Raw genomic sequence first — 10,261 nt, 5'->3', positions numbered from 1 at the left:
GGTAAACAACTGAAGTACTAGAATTTCTTTTTTTTTTTTTTGCAGTTAGCTAAAATATACTTTTATGTGACTTTTGTATTTTTTCAACTGTGACAAAGTAAACTCTTTTTTTTAAAGGCTCTTTGTATAACATAAGAAATCAGTTAGCATATCCTGAGACAAGTTCTACAAGCAGAACAAAGGTAGATTACAATTAGTTGTTTTGTAAGTGTGATTTTTGGAAAGCCCAGTGTTTATTTCAGCTTTGCACATGCTGTGAAATAATAGAGTATATCTGGAACCTTACACATTTAGAGACCATAATTATAGCAATGCTGCAGTTCACTCCCTTATTTGAGTTGAAAACTAAAGCTAAGCAGAGTCAGAGTCTATCAGTTTATTCTACAAATTTATCCCAGTTAGAAAACAATTAAGAATTAAAACAACGTAATGCCTTTAAAAAATATAAATACAACAAGCTCAGCTCTCTCAAATTTCATCATTTTAAAACCCTGAAAATTCAATGCTGGCATCAAAGTTATCATACAAAAAAATATTTTCCTACACCCTGTGATGCGAACTTACACTCTACTCCAAAATATTTGAGTTTCTGCCTGGCACCAGAAATGCTGATTACTATGAAACCTAGGAAGTCCCTGGTTCTCAGTAACTCAGTCTTTCCATCTGTTAAATGGAATACCTACCTTTTTTACAGAATGCCAGCACCAACCAAGTACTAGAAAGAACATGGATTTTTAAATCAAACCTGGGAGGGGAGCCTGGAGCTTCCCATCCCTTACCTGGCCTGCAGCATGCTATATGGCCTGTGTTCTTACATTTAAAAGTGGAGAAAATTTCCATTTCATAAGGCTTGAGAATGAAATAAATATGAAAAATTTGGCTCATATGAGATGTTCTTTAACAGTTTCTCTCTTTTCTCCCCCTCTTAGAGATTTTCAAGACTGAGTCCATCATAAAATCCTAGAAAAGAATGATTTAAAAGAAATGTTTATGAGGGGGTTAATTCAACTGACGTTCATTTAAATAAAAGGAGTTTAAATGAAAGTATTTTGGAGAAATGTTTTTTAATACGAGGAATCAAAGATTTTTTTTTCAAGTGAGGAGGGAAAGGGTAGAGATTTAAGATCCTCATTTTTGAAAGAGGAAGCTGAGTGAGGACAATAGAGGTTGAGTGGTGGATCACACCACCAATGGCTGGGTCCAGTGGAAAGAGAACCTGAGCTCAGGGAAACTGTTATGTCACCTAACCTTCTTTTAGTACCTTCTTTTTGTAACAAGATTTCCCACTATGTTGTCACATTTTTAACTTGGTCCTCTGTTTTACCTTGATCAATAAACTGTCTCTGGAGAAGTCCAGAGTCACACAGGAACAATTTTTCAGTACAAGTGTTTCTGTGACTGTACTAGATGTTGAGATGCAGAGATGAATAATGACCCTAGAAGAAGAACGGTACATTGTACCTAGAACTCCTATACTGTTTTGTCTGTAATGCACAGGCACAGAGTTTAAAATTGAATCCTGAAAATGTAGCCTCCTGCCTCTCTGAACTTCCCCTTCTCCTGTCTCCTCTCCAAGTTTTAGATGGAAATGCCTCTGCTTACTCACTTCAGTAAACATTTACTCAAATAAGGAACTGCTCCAAATAAAATCCAGTTCCTTCTGCCCTTAGCCAAGGTTGGGCTCTGCTATATCCTCAATAATTATTTTAACCTAATGAAATTATCTCAAGAAAGGTAACATGCTTATCTCAAGAAGAATACATTCCAAGGCTTCTTTTCATGAAACAGGGTTCAGAAATGAAGGAATTTCAAGTTAGGACAAGTGATAGTAGGGAAGGCCTTTTGAAATTTTGGAGTCACCATTGGTACCTTTTTGGTGTCAACTATAAGAATTCACATCTCACATGTGACATCTTAGGATTTGACAAGAGGTACAAGAGCACCAAACTCAAGCTTTTGTATTCATAACTTGCCACTGGCTCACATACTTAGAATAAAATTTTTTTTTAGTTAAGTACAAGCAACAAAAGCATGTTGAACATTTACTGTCAGCCTGTTACTGTGCTAAGAACTTGGGGGATACAAAAAGTCACAGGTGTTGAGGGATTTTGCCACCCAACTAAATTAAAACCTTAAATGTAGGAAAGCAAGTGCCCAGATGAATACTAGAGGACAGAGCCTCAGAGAACAGAAAATCTAGATAAAATAGTTGAGGAGCCAGGTTGGAAATGGATTGAGAGAAGAAAAGAGGGAGATTTTTCCTGAGTGAGCCGTAAAACCTGATGAATATTCAGAGGTGTAAACATCAGCAAAAGTTAGAAAACTTTTTAAAAGCTCAATATGAACAAAGGCAAAATACCAAATTTTTGAATGGATCTAATAGCACTTATTCAAGAGCTGCAAAGTGAGGAATTTCAGAAAAACTTATAAAAGAAAATCTTCTTCCTACATTTTTCAGATTTAAAAAAAAGCATGCAAGATATGCTTTATTAAGCTATTTTAACTGTCTTCATGGTTTTGAATTCAAATGAATTACACATTTGGAAAGTTGGCTCTGGTTCTGTTATTGACCACATTATACCAAAATGAATTGGGAACCTATTATGTATCTTCTGTGTGCACAAATGATTGCATTTGAATGTCAAGCAGCCCTGTATGGACATCTCCATATGTAAGAATGAAGAGACTGGCATTCCAGAGGATAAATCACTTGCCCATCCTGATAGAGCAGGGATTGAATCCCCATCTTTTGAATTCCAAAACTCATATTTTCCTACCTCTCTATGCCAAAATATATGCCAGGTGGTTGCTGTGTGGAGTAAATAGAGTGGGATGTGTATTAAAATCTGTGAGAAAATATTAAATGGACATCAGATTCCCTCCAAAACCCTGTATCACTCGGGTCTGCAGTCCTCATCACATTCCTTTATACATTATTTACCATGACTTTATCCTCGTGATAGTGTATGCTGTAGCATTTTTAGTCAGAAATGTTCAATATACCAGAACTCAGTGAGGAATACTGCACAACTGATTTTGCCTACTCTAGATATCAGATTATTCATCTAATGACAAATAGGGCACATTTGGCTTGAAGTTACATAGATGGTACGTAGGTAGGTAGGTAGGTAGAAAATAGACATGATACATAAATAGGGTCTTAAACTTAGAATTTTTAAAAAGTAGCAACAGTATCTGTTAAGATTAATAAACACTTTGTAAAGAGAATTATGTACAGTTCATTGTACATAAATATATATAACATACATATTTATACATTTATATATTATATGTACAATAAATGCTAAAATATATACAGAGACTTCTCATATGTATCTCCAGATCATCCTAAGGAACTAAAAACAATCCTAATTAGGTTGGTCTAGAAAATTGTTTAAATTCGAATTATGTTTTCCTTCTTTCACTATTTGCAGATGACATGATACTATATAGAGAAAATCCTAAAGACTCCGCCAAAAAACTACTGGAACTGATAAATGCATTCAGTAAAGTCACAGGATACAAAATCAATGTACAGAAATCTGTTGCATCCCTATACACTAATGAAGCAGCAGAAAGTGAAACCACGTGAAAGTGACCATTAAGAAAACAATCCAATTTGCAGTTGCACCAAAAACAATAAAATCTTTATCTAGGAATAAACTTAACCAAAGAGGTAAAAGATATGTACTCTGAAAACTATAAAACATTGATGAAAGAAATTCAAGACTATAAAAGGAATGGAAAGACATTCCATGCTCACAGTTTGGAAGAACAAATAATGTTAAAATATCTATACCACCAAAAGCAAGATTAGCAAGAAAGCCGATTTAATGCAATCCTATCAGTATACCAACAACATTTCCACAGAACTAGAATAAACAGTCCTACAATTTGTATGGAACCACAAAAGACCCCAAATAGCCAAAGCAATCTTGAAAAAGAAAAATAAAACTTCAAGTATCACAATTCCAGACTTCAAGTTGTATTACAAAGCTACAGTAATCAAAACAGTATGGTACTGGCACAAAAACAAATATATAGATGACTAGAACAGAATAGAAAACCCAGAAATAAACCCACAAATATATGGTTAATTAATATTCGACAAGGGAGAAATGAATATCCAGTGGAAAAAAATGGTGTTGACAACAAATGGTTCAACAAACTGGACAGCTACATGCAAAAAAATGAAACTGGACCATTTTCTTATACCATACACAAACTCAAAGTGGATTAAAGACCTACATGTGAGACCTGAAACAATAAAAATCTTAGAAGTGAGCACAGGCAGTAATTTCTTTGACACTGGCCATAGCAGCAGTTTTCTAGATATGTATCCTGAGGCAAGAGACATAAAAGCAAACATAAACTATTGGGACTACATCAAAATAAAAACCTTCTGCACAGTGAAAGAAACAATCAACAAAACTAAAAGGCAACCTATGGAATGGGAAAAGGTATTTACAAATGACATATCTGATAAAAGGTTAGTATCCAAAATACATAAAGAACTTATAAAACTCAACACCCAAAAAACAAATAATCCACTTAAAAAAATAAGGCAGAAGACATGAACAGACATTTCTCCAAAGAAGACATACAGATGCCTAACAGACATGTGAAAAGATGCTCAACGTCATTCATCATCAGGGAAATGCAAGTCCAAACTATAATGAGATATCACCTCACACCTGTCAGAATGTCTAAAGTCAAAAATAAGAAACAAGTGTTGGTGAGGATATGGAGAAAAAGGAATGCTTGTGCACTATTGATGGGAATGTGAACGGCTGCAGACACTGTGGAAATACTTTTCCATCAGTTATCAAGTTCTTAACATTGTACTTGGTACATAGAAGACATTCAATAATGTTTTCTAAATGAAAAGGAGGGAAAAATATGTCCTTTTGTTATATTTTAGAATCATTTCATATTAGAAAAGCCACGAACTTTCTTTATTCATTTAGGTTCCCATTGCCAAAACCAACAAATCTAGCCATGAACCACAACATCTAAATTGAATCATGTAAGGTCAGTGATAAAAACGGAAAACCAGAAGATAAAGTGTCATGTAGATTTCTGTATGAATACATGTCACAGTTGGATGTTTAATGCAGTAAACATAATGACCATTCTCTGCTGGTGGAACTGGCATGTAGTAGTTTGTCAAATGGGGAGACCAAGTAGAAAAGTAAAGGGAAGAATATATCCTCTTTGCCAGAGCTACCCAAAGAAATCCAGGAGATTTGAGGAATGCTTAGTCTCAGGAACATTAAGACCCTCTTATTTCAGTTAGGTTGATAGGTATGCAAACTTCATGCTTCTCTGGTGATCTATGTGATCTTTTGGGCAAGATATGATTTAACAGCAATGTTCATTCATTATGGCTTCTAAGGCAATGTTTGATGGTTTTAAATAGGAACTGATGTGCCATTTTGCATAATGGAAATCGATTTTCAGTCAAGATTCCAAGTAGGAAGTGATTCTTCAAATTTTGTATTGCTTTTTCGTCTGGATTGACTTACATTTTACAGGTGCCTCGGGAAAAAGACAAATATACAAGGCCATTGCAGAAAAAAAGTTTGATAGTAGGATGAGAACAAAATATCTGACCTTATTGAGGGTAAGGGGAAGTTTATAAAAGGGAGGCAATATCTGGGCTGAGATACATACCTGAAAAGAGAGAGGTTGACCAGATGAAAAAAACCTCATACCATTCTCCTAAGTTAAATAATTACACTTCAGTAAATATATTAATATATAATATGAGTGGGTTTTGGTATATATTGATAGTTTTTGAAACAGCATGATATATAAATGTGTATTATAGTATAATGTATAAATATATACTGAATGTATGTGCGAGTGTGTGTGTGTGTGTGTGCGCGTGCGTCGTGCATGCGTGTGCCTGTGTGTAGTCTTACGGCTTCTCAGGCACTTTACTTGGCAGTGGAGACATCAGAAGTAAGACAGGATCTCTTATCTTAAGAAATCTGTTGTCTGACTTTTTTTTTACATTTGATCCTTCCCAACTTGGCATGGAACATATGTTCCATTTCAAGATAATTTTCACTTCTTGTGTGTGATTTTACATAACTTCCCCAGAGTTACCAGTTAATTCAGGTGAGAACTGGCAAAGCATCTAGAGTTGTTCAGGCCAAGGGACTCGTCTATCCGGTTCGGTGACGCTAACCATGAATACAGTAGGATGTCCTACCATCAAGAGGAAATCTCAGGCTGGTGTGCCAATGGAAAAAACACTGGGTCACAAACAACACTGTGGAATGTTGCTTGATGAAATGGCGCCAACTGAAGGTATCAGGCAGTTTCCATTTGCTAAATAAAGAACAAACAACCCTGAGGAGTTAGCTATGAATATTATACTAAGATAAGGCCCCAAATCACTTCAGAGCTTTTGTCACCCAGTAAAGCCTAAAGGAAGTATTTTTGGCTGAAAATAAGGATATTCTCCTCCCTACACGTACAGAGCCTCTTACATCCTCTTCTGGTCCCTCATCCTGTGCATTCACAGATCATGTCAGACACCACCCTCTCTGATTGCAACATCACTGAGTGCTGATTTCAAATGTAAACCATAGAAAAAGAAGATAGAAAATTATGAAGAGTGAAAACAAGGAAACAGATATGTATTAAAAGCCTGCTCTCTTCTAGGCACTGTGTTTAAAGAGTAAACTCTCACATGCATTGTTAGATTCCTTCAATCCTCACAACAGCATTACATAGGAGCCCATGTTAGTCACATTCTGTGAACGAGAACATTGAGGTTAAGAGATGTTAACAACTTAACCACTGTCACAAAACTACAAATTCAAATCCAGGTCCGTTTAACTCCTTTGGTAGGAGAAGGATTTTAAACTCAGAAACAATTAACAATGTTAAGGATGCAGATCCTGTTAAGGATGTTCAGAAGTGCTCGACTTCTGAATATGACATCTAATATACCTTTTGAAGGGAAAGCTCTTAGTAAATAATTAGCAAATAATAATATCTTTTTAAACAGACATTATTTTTGCTGTGTATTCAATTTCATATTCTTTCTTTTATTTCTTCTTACCTCAAAATGACTCAGGTTTGCAGATGGAACCAAATGTGAATCAAATTTTAAATTAGGATAAAGATATTCATTGTGGTGGGAATATCACAAGTATTTCCAGTCATGTACTTTACTCATGGTGTTCAGTTTTTCTTAGCAGAAAATGATGTCAATTGAGAAAAGAAAATCTCTTTACATTCTAACACTGTATGTATAGCATGCATCTGTTTTAAATTTTACCCTTCATTTAAGGATGAGAGTAATAATAATAAAGTTTATGGGCAAACACAGAGCCAGAGGGAGTATTAATTAAAAAAGAAACTTAGAGCCTCGTATAATTGTAGGTTAGTTGTGGTAGTTTCAATGTAGAAGAAAATAGAGGTCCCAGAAGGTTCAAAGAGAAGACAGTAGGACAGTTACTGTAGAAAAGATGACAGATTATCTCAACAACTGTTAGAGTCATTCATAAATGTGCTGAAAGCACAAAGACTGGTATGAAGATCCTACTGATAGTAATATTGACAGAAATCACAACAGCAATAACAGCTAACATTTATTGAGGACTTTCTGTCTTTTAAATAGGAGTTGAGTAGCTCATAATAAGGACTCAACCATACTGATTTGAAGTCAACCTATGGGTAAGACTATCTTAGGTTCAAGGTAGGGAATATGTAAATTCACCACCAATTGTATTTCTATGAACCCATAAAGCATGTGGTTTGCCAGTGAGTGGAGGGATAAGAAAACTAAATGGCATGGACTTCTGAAGTGAATCAGCTGAGGAAAAGAGAAATGGCTCTGGCTCCATCTTTTCCCTTTTCCAAGTCCTGCTGCAATTTATCCACCTCAGTCTTGCATAGTGGCTGGAGCTGGGGGACATGGGGAAGCCAGACCTTCCCAGCTAGTGTTGTTCTGCTGTGTTATGAGATAGGAGAAAGAGCTTCAGGAAAGCACTTTGATAAGTATATAGAACCCAAACAAGAGGTCAAGAATTCCAGATTCTAGGTCTGAAAACTCTAAAACCTTATACAAATGTGAGATGTTTAGGATGCTTTCCTGCCTTTGAAATTGAATTCACCAGACCACTTCATACTTAGTATTTATTTTATTTTATTCTCTGTTTCAAAGAGGTTTCTGTTCGTTTCATGCACACTCACATACACACACACACCACACACATTAATTTATGATGGGAAATGAATAGAACCATAAAGTAGCCAAGTTGGTAAACTATTTATTTAGTTGCTGTGTTCACATATCTAAATGACATAGCAGAGAATTTAGATACTTTTGAGTCTAGTATGTGAGTGTACAGATGGGATCCTTAGGATGTTCTTTTGTCATCTTGCAAGCCTAGAATGTAAAAGCTGGAAATGATTACTTTAACTCCTTCATTTTTCCAATAAGGGAACTGTGGACACTACTTAAAACTCTTGATGAACTACTAGTATTTCTCTAAGTAATTAAATACTTACTTTTAAAGTGTTCAGTGCTAGTCAAGACAGTGACATAGGAGGCTCCTGAACTTACCCCCTCCCCCATACACAACAAGTGCACAGCTACACATAAAGCAATTCCCTCTGAAAGAAATCTGGAAGCTATCTGAGCAACTTCTACACATTGAATATTGGTTACCATATTGAAACTGGTGGGAAAAGCTGAGACATACTGTCATCATAAACCCCATCCCTACGATAGGAATATACAATTGGGACAGAACGCTCAACTCCCAGCTCTTTCATGAGGAGTGAAGGGTTTGGACTCCACGTTTAGCACCCCAAATTTGACGACTCCCACCCAAGGATGGTCCTTCAAAACGCCTCACTTTGAAGCCACTGGGGCTTGCATCCAGAGACCCACAAGACCAATACCAAAAAAGAAACAATTGTTAACAGGCTCTAGAGGACTCCTACAGCTATACCACAGGGTTTAGCAGAAGCAAAGACATGTCCACCTCTCAGTCTTTCTCTGAAAAGAGTCTATTAATAATAAAAGGCACTGCTTGAGGGTCAGGCTTCTTTTTTAGTACACATCTAGAAGTTGACTGCCATCCTCTTCAGAGACCAGGGAAGCCAGTGGAGGTATCCCCACTTTATCCCTCTTGCCTCCTTCAAGTCACCAGTATCTCCCAGGAAGGAGCTAATACACATACCTTCATCTCAGCTTTAGCTGCTACCACCTAACTCTGGAGTACCTGGCTCTGATAACCAGTGGATCTTCAATTCACAATTCCCACAGAACTCTAGCAAACAAAGAAACAGTTCTCAACCAGCTATCCCCACAGAGCTCAGTGCAGAGTGAGCAGATAAAAATGCCCACCTCCCAGCCTTGCCCTGAGAAAGGTCGATTTCAATACTTTAAAAGCTGCTGCTCGAGGATCAATTATCTAATTTAGCATGCTGCTAAGAGCTCACTGAGATCTGCCCCAGAGACCAGGGAAACTTATGAACACATCTCCTGCCCTCTCCCTCTTGTTCATGCGAAGTATCTCCTGAATCTCTGGTATCTCCCTGAATGAAGCTTGTACACATGACTGGTGCCTCAGCTTTTGTGCCTGCTGCCCAAGGGATGAGCTTCTGGATCACCCTGCTCTCATAGCCAGTGGAACTTGTATTCATGAATCCCATAAGACTGTGGCAAACAAGGCATTCTTAATGGACACAGAAGCAACCCCCATTGACTTTCACCTGGGCCAGATGCAGAGAGAGCAGGCAAAAATGCCCATCTCCCAATTTCCCTAGAAGGAAGGTGTAACTGAGCTCAAGGGGCTTACTGCTTAGGGTGCATTATGTTAAACACAACCCAAGGAAGTGTGAAAGCAAAAAATTTTTTATTACTTGTTACAAGTAAGGAGACAGAAGATAGCTCTCAAAGCACTGTCTCCCCATGGAGTTAGTACAGTAAGCTATTATTCAGTGAATTAGGAAGTGGGGGCAGAGAGCTTGCATTATATGTTAAGGAACTTATACAAAATTTTTAGGCAATTTGATTATTGCACATACCTAGCAAATCAATGTGCTAGTGAATACATTGTATGTTCAAAAATGGCAGAAAACCCCACCCATAGGAGGAGATCTTAGTATTATAATGAGCTACAGATAACTTCAGGATAATGGGGCAGGAGTGTGAAGGGCTTCTATATAGGTTCTCAGTTCTACATAGCTCACATAAGGTGCTCCCAGGTGAAACACTTAGCAAGAGCCTATC

General features: G+C 36.9%; 1 long non-coding RNA gene across 2 annotated transcripts in view; it reads left to right on the top strand.

The window, feature by feature from the left end:
• LOC113595649 (uncharacterized) overlaps positions 1-10,261 on the top strand; it is a 551,139-nt gene that overhangs the window by 330,506 nt on the left and 210,372 nt on the right. The window lies entirely within an intron of this gene.

The sequence above is a fragment of the Acinonyx jubatus genome, chromosome E4 (assembly GCF_027475565.1).
Source record: "Acinonyx jubatus isolate Ajub_Pintada_27869175 chromosome E4, VMU_Ajub_asm_v1.0, whole genome shotgun sequence".
Classification (NCBI taxonomy): domain Eukaryota; kingdom Metazoa; phylum Chordata; class Mammalia; order Carnivora; family Felidae; genus Acinonyx; species Acinonyx jubatus.
This window is presented reverse-complemented; position numbering and strand designations above follow the sequence as displayed.